Source organism: Alligator sinensis, unplaced genomic scaffold (genome assembly GCF_000455745.1).
Source record: "Alligator sinensis unplaced genomic scaffold, ASM45574v1 scaffold222_1, whole genome shotgun sequence".
In the NCBI taxonomy this organism is placed as follows: Eukaryota; Metazoa; Chordata; order Crocodylia; family Alligatoridae; genus Alligator; species Alligator sinensis.
The window spans coordinates 427070-439270 of NW_005841912.1; the positions used below are offsets into that span (position 1 = coordinate 427070).

The 12201-nt window shown below is 47.4% G+C and overlaps 1 long non-coding RNA gene across 2 annotated transcripts in view; it reads right to left on the bottom strand.

The window, feature by feature from the left end:
- LOC112549463 overlaps positions 1-11238 on the bottom strand; it is a 28604-nt gene extending 17366 nt beyond the window's left edge. For both annotated transcript variants that reach the window (XR_003092872.1, XR_003092873.1), the window contains exons 1-3: positions 11148-11238; positions 10852-10981; positions 9248-9356 (exon numbers count right to left, since the gene is read on the bottom strand). This is a non-coding gene — a long non-coding RNA (uncharacterized LOC112549463). The remainder of the gene's footprint in view (positions 1-9247; positions 9357-10851; positions 10982-11147) is intronic.
- Positions 11239-12201: the final 963 nt, after the last annotated feature.

Consider the following 12201-nt stretch of genomic DNA (forward strand, 5'->3'; position numbering starts at 1 on the left):
CCAGCATGTGGTGGACCAAATCAAGAATCCAGAGGTACCTACCCAACACAGGAACATGTGCCTCATTTGCAATAGTATCTGTTGATCCTGGATTGATTTTGTCAGTCATCTTCAGACCCACAGATAAGGCAATCGTAGAAGACAATTATCCTTGATTGCGAGGGGTTGCCAATGGTGATGAGAGAGCCAGGTGGAAAACAGGGTTTACGTGGAGTGAGAGAGACCAATACTACTTTCTGCAAAGGCTTAACATGCTGTTGAATTTTATAACTTGAAATTGATCATGCATTTAGATTTTTAGATAGTTTCCATAACTTTGCTTGCATAATCCAAAGGCTGTCAGAAAGCCAAGACCATCTAACTACATTACAAAAGTGGAACGATGATACGGGCATGTTGCAGCTTACGCAAGGGTTAGGTTCTGAGGTCAGCGCGTAAGGCGAAAATAACATATAGTCAAATCGCCAGTGATTTGACTAGCGGTGACTGCCTCTGCCTCCAAAACCTCCTGTCACCGCTGCCGCAGAGCAGCGTGGGGTGGTGGTGGGGATGGCTGCGTGCCGCCAGGCCGCCACCACGCTGCCAAAACCTCCCACCGCCGCTGCAAAGTCAAGGCCCACCCCCGCGTATAGTTGAATTCGCGCAAGTTAAATGGTGTGACTGTACTGTATTCCTCTCCCTGCCTTCCTTTTGTAAGTAATGTTCGTAGTATGGCTGTCAAACATACAGGTCCTAGGACAGATCCACTGCCTGATGCATATCAGATGGCCTTTCCAATGCACAACGAGATTCGTTTTATTCAGATCCTAGAGAAACTGCTCCAAGCCTTGTGCAGTGATGTTTTGCTATTGACATCTGCATTTAAAATTCTACACAGGGGGAACACGGTGAGCACAGAGTAGAACAGATGGGCAGAACAGAAGGATAAAGGTATTGAGCTGTGCTCCACAATGATGCGCGGAGTTAAATGCAACTGATACACCAAGAGAGACGAATAGGAGTGAGGGACTGTAGGTTTCTAGTAGAGATTTGGAAGGAGGTGAAGATGGTGAAACGACGCTAGAAGAGATCAGTGAGGCACTGTTTAGTGTGGAGATAATGGGGTTGTTGAACCTTCAGCAAGTTTGTGAATGACATCAAGCTGGTGGGGGAATGTAGTAGATACACTGGAGGGCAGGACAAGGATTCAAAGCGACCTAGACAAATTGAGGGATTGAGCCAAAATAAATCTCTTGAGGTTCAATAGGGACAAGTGCAAAGTCCTGCATTTAGGATGGAAGAATCCTATGCACTGCTACAGCCCGGGCCCTGGCTAAGCAGCAGCTCTGCAGAAAAGGACCTGGGGGTTACTGTGGACAATAAGATAGAAATGAATCAGCAGTGTGCCCTTGTTGCCAGAAAGGCTAACAGCATACTGGGCTGCACTAGTAGGAACATTGCCAGCAGATCGAGGGAAGTAATTATTCTGCTCTATTCTGCACTGGTGAGGCCACACCTAAAGTACTGTCCAGTGTTGGGCCCACCACTATAGAAAGGATGTGGTCAGATTGGAGAGAGTCCAGCAGACAGCAATGAAAATGGTTTGAGGATTGGGTCATGTGACTTCTGAGAAGAGGCTGAGGGAACTGGGTTTATTTAGTTTGGAGAAAAGAAAACGGGATTTGAAAGGGGGTTCCAAAGAGGCTGGAGCTAGACTGGTCTCAGTGGTGGCTGGTGACAGAAAAAGGAGCAACGGTCTCAAGTTGCAGCAAGGGAGGTTTGGGTTGGATATTAGGAAAAATGTTCTCACTAGGAGGGTAGTGAAGCACTGGAACGGGTTACCTAGAGAGGTAATAGAAACCCTCCATCCTTGGAGGTTTTTAAGGCCCGGCTTGACAAAGCCCTGGCTGAAATGATCTAGTTGGGGATGGTGCTGCTTTGAGCAGGGGGCTGTACTAGATGACCTCCTGAGGTCCCTTCCAACCCTAATTTTCTATGGTTCTGTGACTGCAGCCAGAGGGGCTTAGCACTAGGGAACTAGGACATGGGCTGTGTGCCTTAGGGGCTGGTCCTTAATCTAGGCCTTAAAGTTAGGAAGTAATTCAGGAATCAAGAGCCCAGAGTAAGGTGTCCAGGGTGAGAAGCTAGGTTAGGAGGCTGAACCCAGTACATGGGAAAGACACAAGGGACTAGGACAGGTGTAGAGGGCAAAGTAATTGTAGTAGGAGGTAGGGATAGATTTGGAAGCAGAATAAAAATGATGAAGTAGCTAGGTGTAGTGGAGCATTGAGCAGCCAAAACCCTGAAAATGTTGGGCGTATTTGCCACGGCCTCATTTACTGCACCCAGTCAAGTAAATGGGCACAGCTGGACCCACTGAGGTGGTTCCTGTCTCTGTGCTAGGAAGCTGGTGCCAACAGCCTCTAAGGCCCTGGTTGCTGTAGCTTTGAATGGAAGGTATTCTGTAAACTCATGGGTCTACATGGATGATTAATGGAGACATCTGAACCCTCCTTAAGGGAGCTGTGTGATCTAATCTGCAGATTAAAATGGCATTGGGATCCCAGCTGGGTTTGCCTCAGAGAAGATCTCAGGGGTATTTTTTTGCAGAGGTGCAGAAACTAAGATCAACCTTTCCAAACCCTCAAAAAACAGTTTTGAGGAACGGAGAGAAGAGTTTCTCTTTGCCTTTTGTAACTATGAGGGTTGAATAGCTGGGGGAGGCAACATTGATTATGGTAGATAGGGTTTACCTGCCAGTTAGGGGGTGATGGCAAGGGTAATTTCTCTCCTCTGCCCCCCATTCCTCATTTCCTTCCATAGAAAGTGGGGAAAGCTCAGAGTAGTTGCTAGAGTGGCTCAGAGAGGAATTTGGAAAGTGCGTTTTGGTAAGTAACTATGCTCTTGGTCACACTTCCTGTTGGTAGCTGAGTCTAACTGGCTCGTTACTGAGCGGTAGCAGTGAATCACGGTTACAGGGTTAGTTCTTCCTGCTGTAGTCTCTCAAGGTTCACCTCCCTGATGGCAGGCCTTTTCCTCAAGGGAGTGCAATCATGCAGCTCTACTGTTACCCAACCTGAGGCTGCTGCACCTTTGGTGTCAGACTATCCTGTGGGAGTACTTGAGCTCCTCATCTGCAGTCCTTATCAGTGACCAGACAGCCTTCTAAAACCAGATAATTGCTTGTTTTACCACTTTGAGCAAAGGATTTTAAAAACAAAACCAGTCTTTGTGTGCATATCTTTCCTCATGTTTTCTATTTTCCTGCTGGTGAACAGGTCTACTTTCTCCCCTGGATTCTAGTTTGCAAGAGACTTGCCAGACACCACACAGCCAGTGACTGCTATTATCCCAAAGTGGCCCTCAAGTATTTGTTGATGGCTTGCTTGCTTTGAGTTGTTTTTTCTCTCTGTCTTCTTTCCTGCTTGCTTCCCTTACAGCCTGCCATTCAGTTGACGCCCCTATTCCCCCCACATTGCGAGGTAGCAGCATGGGGATCACCTGTATAATGTGTACTCTAGGCCATTGGGTTCCAGACCTCCATACCCCTAGGGTTCTGTCCTCGAGTCGTCATTCAGCAGAGACAGGTGGGATGGTAAACAGCTTTGTCTTTATTAGGAAGCAGGATTCAGCAACACACACATTCACAGCTTGCAGGGAGAACCACCAGCCACCCCCAAACCAGGCATCCAGGGGAAAACCTGACCATTCCACCACAGGCCCCTTAAAGGTACATTCCATATATCACAACCTGCATGTGCGGCAGATGGGTCTGCAACACCACATACCACACATCTACTATCATCTGGACATGGCCTTTGAGATCCACTTAGTGTAATTTGGTGATGGCCTTTAGCACAGATACAGGCAACAATGACACGTCTCACTTGGCATGTAGCTCTTCCTTGCAGTTCTTATTAAAGGGAAGCAAAAGGGGCAAAACATAATTACATCTGAAACATGGATCTCTGTGACCCATGCTTCGGTGCCGTAACCCAGTATCACCAGTTTCCTTGTCTGAGCATAAGTTTTTTACTTCAGAGACATCTCCTGTGGGGTGCTTGTAGCACCAGCAAAAATTGTTAAGCCGTGAGGCTGACATTAAGTGCTCCTGTTACCTCTGACAAACGTGTAAGTTTTCTCAAATGTAGCTCAGTGGGGTCCTGTCTTCCATGCTGGGTAATTGGGAAGAGCAATGGGTGACCTTAGTCTGGGCAGAAATATGATTGATTTGTGCCAGCAGAGGGCGCCCCAGTTTTTCTGTTGAGATTACATATTACCTGCGTACATAACCCTGCAGGCTGCCTGCATCCTGATGCTGGCTTGCAGGGCATTTGGAGTTTATGCTGCATAGCAATATTCCGTGTTAGCACAGAGCCCCTGGATGTTGATAGTGCTAGGAAGGCAATAGTCTCCCCAGTTAGCCTTCAAACAGGTCAAGCGAATAGCTGTTCATGGGGTTGGAGTTTGAATTGCATCACTAACCTCAGGGAGTCATGGTTCAGGAAATCCTTTTGCCCCACTTCAGCTGCAGTGGAGTTTCTCCCACCTCATTTTTCCAGCCTGTCTATGGTGTTTTGGGATGGCGGGCGCATCCTAGTGTGGCTCAAGGAAGTGGTGCAATCCCATGGATCCCTGCTAAGGGAAATGCTGCTCTTCAGGTTAGATTATTTCAGATTCTGAAGTACAAGTGAGCGACCTGTCCTGCTTACCCACGTGTTTGATTTCTTTGGTGACACCATGGTTCTGAAGGTGGTGTGATAGTTAATGTGTAAGAGGAGGTAGGACCATATTTGGTATCCACACCTTCCACTAGGTGTCGTCTGGCCCCTTGGGGAAAGACTGTGTGTGTTTTCCCAACCTGGATGGTTTCTAGGCAGGGCCTGTCCTGCTCAGTTGGTCCTTTTTTAGTCCTCCTGCTGTGTTTCATGGGTCTTTTTGGAGAATTTCTGTTCTATACCAGCTTCTAAGCCAGTGGTTCTCAACCTTCTTGGCCTGGAGGCATCCCTGATTGAACTTGAGAAGTCCCTCCATAACTTATGAATTGAGTAGCACCCATTTTCAAAAATCAATTGATATATTACAATGCTTACCTACTTGTAGTAGGGCCAGGCGGTGGGGGTTGGGTATTGGCCAGGCAGGGACAAACCTGAGCCTGACCTTATCTGCTTATCTCCTCACACTTTGCGACACCGTTTAAAGGATTTCATGGCACCCTGGTTGAGGGTCAGTTCTAAGCAAACAAGGAGCAAAGGGCCATCAAATTTATTCTGTTAATAGATGTTGGTACCTGGTGACCACCTGTAGCATTACATCTATGTCTACATGCAATGGAGACCGAGGTCCATCTCATACTGTAGGTGGAGGGTGGTAACTGTGATGTAGGAAAAAGTGTCCTGGCACTTCCACCTTCAGAATGAAGGAGGTAAGTCCCCTGTTTCAGCACGAGCAATGTCAGAGGTATTTCTTGGCTGGATGCACAGTGAGGTAGCACTGGACGGGGACTGAAGGGTAAGGTTGGTTTTATTCCTGGCTCTGTAACTACTGGTAACTTGCTCTGTAACCCTGGACAAGTCACTTCATGCCTCTACCTGTTTTTCTTCCCACTCAGTGTCTTGTCTAAGCAGATTACTAGCTCTTCAGAGTGGAGACTCTCTGTACAGCAGCTATTACAATAGGAATTGATGCTAGTCTTCAGGCACTATTGTAATACCACCAGAGTACTCCTAGTGTATCCAGTGACAGGCCGACTAAGGTAGCAGCAGAATCTCTGAAGGCTTCTGCCACCAGAGAGTGATGATATCACATGCCCTTGAGCAGGAGTGATCTCTCTACTGCTGCTCTAAATAGAGCCGGATGAAGTGTTCATGGTGAGTTGTCAATCTGGCCAGAACACGGTTTGGAAGGACTTAAACCTGAATTCACTGTTTAACTCAACCCTTAGTTTTAGCTGGAAAAAGTCCAAACCTTTCACTGATGTATTTGGCTTAGAGATGACATTCTTTATTATTTTTAATGCAGGTCAGTTTATCTTAAATAACCAGAAGATGAAATGTATTGGGTTGAATGTGAACTCCTGGGTCAACCCAAGGTGCACTGTCTTTTATTTTCTGTTTTGCCAAAAAGAAGAGAAATTGGGTTAGTGTAAAGCACATGTATTTTGAATATATATTTGGTTTTGCTGCTGCATTAAAAATCACTACTGTAGATATTCTTTTCTCAGAAATCTCTTCACATTGAAAAGGAAGCAACGCTTTAGCTTTTTTGAAGGTATTGGGAAGCGGGTGGGAATGAAGAGAAATGTTTCATTGCTCTTCAGGCAGCACAATGTTGCTGGGAATGGTTAAAATCAAGATGATTTTTTGGAAAGAAACATTTCCTGTCTTGTCTCAAAGACTTGTTAAACAAGCAGTGGAGATCACAAGAGGTGAGACAGCTTTTGAAATGGATGAGGAAGTTATATAACTGCTCTTCCTCAGGCTGTTAGCAAAGAGCCTTTTTTCAACACATGAAGGGCAGGGATAACACTGATGGATGAACAAGGTACTTCTACCTTTAATGTTGCATAACCAGGTAATAAAACAGTCATGTTATCTTGGAGTCCCATGTAACATGGGCACAGCCAGGGTTGTCATATATTCAGCTCAGGGTTTTAGAATCTGTGAACTGCCTTGTGGACAGGGTCTCTTTCCTTTCCTCATCCTCACAGTCTCTGCTTGCCCATCCCTCATTTTCTTTGGCATGTGGTAGCAGCCTATCAAGGAGTCTGCTTCCCTCTCTGCCCCACCCCATGCCCTGGCAATCAGAGGGGGAGAGATTTGAAATAAAGCACCCTTTTAGGAGAGGCAGAGAACACTACAGCTGCTCCTGACAAGACTGCAAGGTGGTGGCATGAAACTAGGCAGCGAGTACATCTTCAGTAGTTCTCTTTAATAATGCCCTGTCCTGAGGACATTGTCTTGTCTTGGGCTGTGTGTGGAATTGGGGAGGCTAGAAGGGCAGTGAGCTAGAAGGCATGTGAGAAAAGCTGAAGGGCTGGCCCCATGGCACAGACATGTTCCCCACCAGTAGTGTCAGTCTAGTCTGGATCACAGTGAGCAGTATCTGCTAGTGGCACCACAACCCCATCAGCATCCCGCTCTATCCTATACAGCAGGGGTGGCCAAAATACAATCTGCAGGCTGGATCTGGACCACCAAGGGACTTTGTATGGCCTGCAATGGGTCCCTTGGTCCTGGCCAGGCCAGGCATGGGGGGTAGCCTGGGCTGTGACATGTATGTATGGTCCCATTGCCCCTGGGCACTTAGTGGGGTCAGAGCGGTGCAACAGCTAGACTCACTTTTCAGCAGCCCTGGTAGTGGTGGCAACTTCCGGCTACTGTTGCTGCTGCTGGCCCTGGCCTTGCTGGCCCTGGCATCCTGACCAACCCGCCGAGCACCCAGGGTGGTGGGCTTCCAATTCAATTTGGAGTTTTTAATCAGCCTCCTGGTTAGATTCGGATTCGGAGATTTGGCCACCAAATTGGGCCGAATCTCGTCCAAATCGAATTGGCTACTGGAGCTTCGCACAGCCCTACTGCCCTCCTACTTGTAGCTGCTACAGTGTATATCTACTCTAAGGTCCTTATCTTACCGTGGAAACCACACAGGCCTAGCGCTTGGGCCTTTTATGGTGTCCTGCTCTCAGTCAAGTCCATGTGGGTGCATGTGCTTGCTCAACAAATGAGACTGAAAGAGCTGAGAGTGAATGTTTCTTTAAAAGCTGGCCTGGCCAATCCCAGCTATTTTTAATTATTCCAAGCACTGAAAGATGAATGCTTAATGAGATTTTTCCCTACTGTGAGAACAAGTCTCATACTCAATGATTTCTGACCCTTATGATATGCCTGGGTTTGTAGTATCATCAACTTTCATTATTTTGGATCATGTGATATTAGGTGATCTTTCCCCTCCCCCCAGTTAGCTCCCACCTCCTGGAATCTTATTTTTTATTTGCAAATGTTTTCAGCTCTCTCAGAGTTGTAGACATGTGAATCCTGAAAGGCTCAAGCTGGAATGCAAGTGAAAATTCCCTGGAACCTTTTTTTTAGCAAGTCAGTTTCTAGAGTATTTTGGCCCCAACACATGATGTTTGAATGCTTGGGGCAGGCCATGGAGTTTATTCCCTGCATGAACTCCCGAGTCCCAGTGGAGCGATGATGGAGAGCACTCCATGTAGCAACAGCTATTACAGAGGAATTCTCAGAGCTGGGTTTGCAGGCACAGCACTAACAGGGCTGGGGTTACAGTATTTGGATCCAAAATTTCCTTTGATTATGTTTTTGACTCTCACCTAGGCTGCAGCTAGCTTACTGATGACATGTTAGCTGCCCCAAATGGGGCTCTATTTCTGTACAAGTGACTGTAGCATTCCTACAGCATTGATTAGGACTACCAAGTTTATTAACAAGTAACCACTAAGTGAGCTTATAGAATGGGTTGTTCTTTAATTTGGGTTGTGGATGGCCTGGAGAGGGTTCAGAGGAGGGCCACTCATCTGGTTAAAGGCCTACAGGAAAAAACCCTATTTGGACCGATTGGGAGACCTGAACCTCTTCAGCTGAGGAGCTGAGAGGTGATCTCGTGGCCACCTACATGCTCATCAGGGGGGGCAACAAGAAATAGGGAATACAATGTTTACCAGGGCACCTGGGGTAACGAGAAATAATGCCCACAAATTGGAAGAGAGCAAATTCAGATTGGACATCAGGAAAAAGTTCTTTACCGTGAGAGTTGCCAAAATATGGAATAAGCTTCCAAGGGAGGTGGTGCTGTACCCTTCCTTGGAGGTGTTTAGGAGGAGATTGGACAGACACCTGGCTGGGGTCATCTGACCCTAGCACTCATTCCTGCCCAGGGGAGGGGGCTGCTTTCCTGCTCAGGGCAGGGGCTTGGACTTGATGATCTAATAGGTCCTTTCCGACCCTAACATCCATGAAACTATGAATGGGCAATATCATCTCGCTGTAAAATCCACAGTGTGATTTAAAAATTAAGGTTTTGCTATAATTTCTGAACAGCTGTATTTAATTTCCTTGGATTTTTAATAACCCTGTTTACTGCAGTATGGACACCTCACACTCTTTAATGTATTCATCCTTATAACGCTCCTGCCAGAGTGGGAAGTAGGGAACTGAGGCAGAGAAAGACAAAGTGTCTGTTTGCCCTTATTTACTCTGACCCTGGAGAGTCATCCTCAACCTGCCCAAGAAACACGAGTTGCCCCTACCTTAATCTGCAGCCCTTGTCAAAACTCCACACTATACTACTTGTCCATGAAGTGGAACCCATCTGGGAATTGGTCTGTGTGCCACTATTGTCCATCCTTATAGCCAGCCCTGGATGGAAAGACAAGAGACAGAAGGTGGGGTGGCAAAAGGCAGGAAGCCAGGAAGAGGGAACTGTGGGGCGGCTGCTGGTTAATTGCCTGTATTGGAGCTGGCACACTTGGGCAAGTTCTGAACGCAGTGCAGGAAGGAGCTGGTGAGGAGGTGACAGGGAGGTGGGGTTGACTTGGGACCCTAAATTCCAGCGGATCAACAGGGGCTGGTATGGGCTGAAGGTAGAGGTCATGCTGAAGGGTTTTCAGTGTAGATGGTTGGTTCTGTGCACTTGAAGGCAGCCTGAAGGTTGACCCTAACTTTCAGTGTAGATGTAGATAAGTGACTTGCCTTTGGATGCACAGGAAGTCTTTGGAGCAGAGACATAAACCCAAGTCCTAAACTAGTGCTTGAACTACTGGACTATTTTCCTGCTTTATTAATGTCACCCGCTCTCAATCTCACATCCCTTTCCAATCTCTAAAACATCTTTGTTGTATGGGCTCCAATAACTAAGGTTTGGAAGATTTTTGCCTCTTTCAGGAACACAGTCATTCTGTTCCCCAGGGCTGAACGTGGGCTTTTGCCCTCCCATCCACAAGCACTTTGGCACGCGCCAGCTTAAGAACACACATGAATTGGATGTCATACATGTGACTCCAGTGTAACATCCCTTCCTCTGTGTGCCTGAGAGGGTTGTGGAGGAATATATGTATTGTGTGTATTCCATTTTTAAGCCTAATTTGGAATGAAGAGGAGGTGACATCTTCATGTGACTACAGTTTTAGCAACATAAAAACCCCAAGGTGCAAATCAAACGGGACAGTTTTACATACACGAGCGCTGCAGCGCTGGGCACTTTGAAAAGCATGTGGTGCTGTGACACTTGCAGTTGTATAAGCGGTGAAATGCACATCAGCACTGAGAAAATGACAGCAGCATGCTTTTGAACTAAACTTTGTGAGACCTTATCAAAAACCTTGCTAAAGTCAAGGTATACCATGTCCACTGCTCTCCCTACACTGAAAGAGCCAGTCATCTCATCACAGAAGGCAAAAAGGTTGGTCAGGCATCAGTGTTCATGTAGTATGCGTAGATGTGATTGTACAATAGCTTAAAATGAAGTCTTGCTCTTGTATATCATGGTGGGCATTAAGGGGTGGGTATAGGTTTGTGGGAGATTGTGGGGGGATAGGGGTGTGGTTGTGGGGTAAGGGAGCAATGGGTGTGTGTGTAGATATGTGGGGGGTGGGTGGGTATGGGGTTTGTGGTGGGAGGGTGACTGAGGTGTGTGAGGCAGTGTGGGGGTCTGCATGTATGGCAAGGGGGTTGTAGGTGCATGTTTATGGTGGTGTGTGCATGTGGGACACACACACACACACACACACTTCCCTCTCCCTCCCTCATTGCACACACACTGTGTGCTTCCCTCACCTCCCCCACACACACACTATGCTTCCCTAGCTACACACACACACGCACACCCTCCTGCTCCTGGCCCCAGGGTACTCACTTAGTCCCTGTGCTCCTGCAGTCCAGCAATGCAGTGGGGGGCCTGCGCATGCAGGGAAAGCAGCTGGGCTGGCCTTTCTTCTGACTTCTGCCGTCTTCCCCTGGGTCCTACTACCCCTGGATCCTATCATCTTTGACAGGCAGCCAGGAGCAGATAAATATTAATTTTCTAAACTTTTTAGGTGCCCCGCAGGCTAGATAGAATGTCCTGGCAGGCCAGATCTGGCCCATGGGTCATATTTTACCCACCCCTATTCTATATTCAGAGAGAGAAAAAGATCTCTACAATAATCTCACCCAGTCCAAGATGTTACTTTGCTCAGCAAAAGATGACCACTCAGTTACTGGAAGCAAAGGGTATGTCATGGGCTGGGACAGTCCAGAGAGATGTTGAAGGCTGGATGTATGATGATGATGACGACTGATTTTCTTGTTACCCCCTTTTATGCCATTTTTCAACTTCAGTCTTTCAATGACTCTTTGCTTTTGGATTGGTCTCTCTGAGGTCAGCATACTGTTCATTCTTTATGCTGTCAACATATTCCTTTGTTCAACAAACCCATCACAAGCACACTTCTTAATTTGGCCTTTTTCCAGTGTCTTACTTTGGACATTGTCCATTATCCTCCCTTATCACCTTTCATTAATATAACCAATCCTTTCATCCCTCTGATTCAGCTGGTTAGTGCCAAGTTCAGTTAATTGGAGTTGGTAATAAGGCCATTGCTATCTTACGTTAAAAGAACTTCTCACGGTGATAAAAAAGAAAAGATATACAGGCAGTCCTCAGATTTATGAGACAACTGGTTCCTGAAAACTGCGTCTTAAGTTGAAAAGTTGTAACTTGGAACCAATTTTCCCATAGGAACACTGTTATAAATGGGTGACTGGTTCCTTTACTATGCTTGATATAGCTGTGTCCAGCTGGTAAATCTGTTGTGGTGGCGGGGCGGGGGTGGTGTGAGACAAAGGTGCAGCTCATCTGGGGGAGGGAGGGGTGGCTCCCACCACTGTGTACCGCTGGTCTGGGAGCTGCTCATCTGGCGACTCCTGCCACTCATCCAGGAGGGCATGGGAGTGAGGGGGTGTGCCCCTGGATTTGTGAAGGGCAGGCAGGGCTGGGGCTGCACCGTGCTGTGGTCTAGGTGGGCAGCGAGGGCTACGGTGAATTTTTGGGTGACTGCAGCCCTGCTCTGCCACCTGCCCCGCCCTACCCTGCCCCACCCCACCTTGATATGGGGGCACACCCCCCTACTATGCCTCCTGCCACTTGCCCAGTCGGGGCAGGGTGGGCATGCAACAGAGCCATGAGTCATCGGCGGGGGGCAGTTCCTGCTACTGGTCTGGAGAC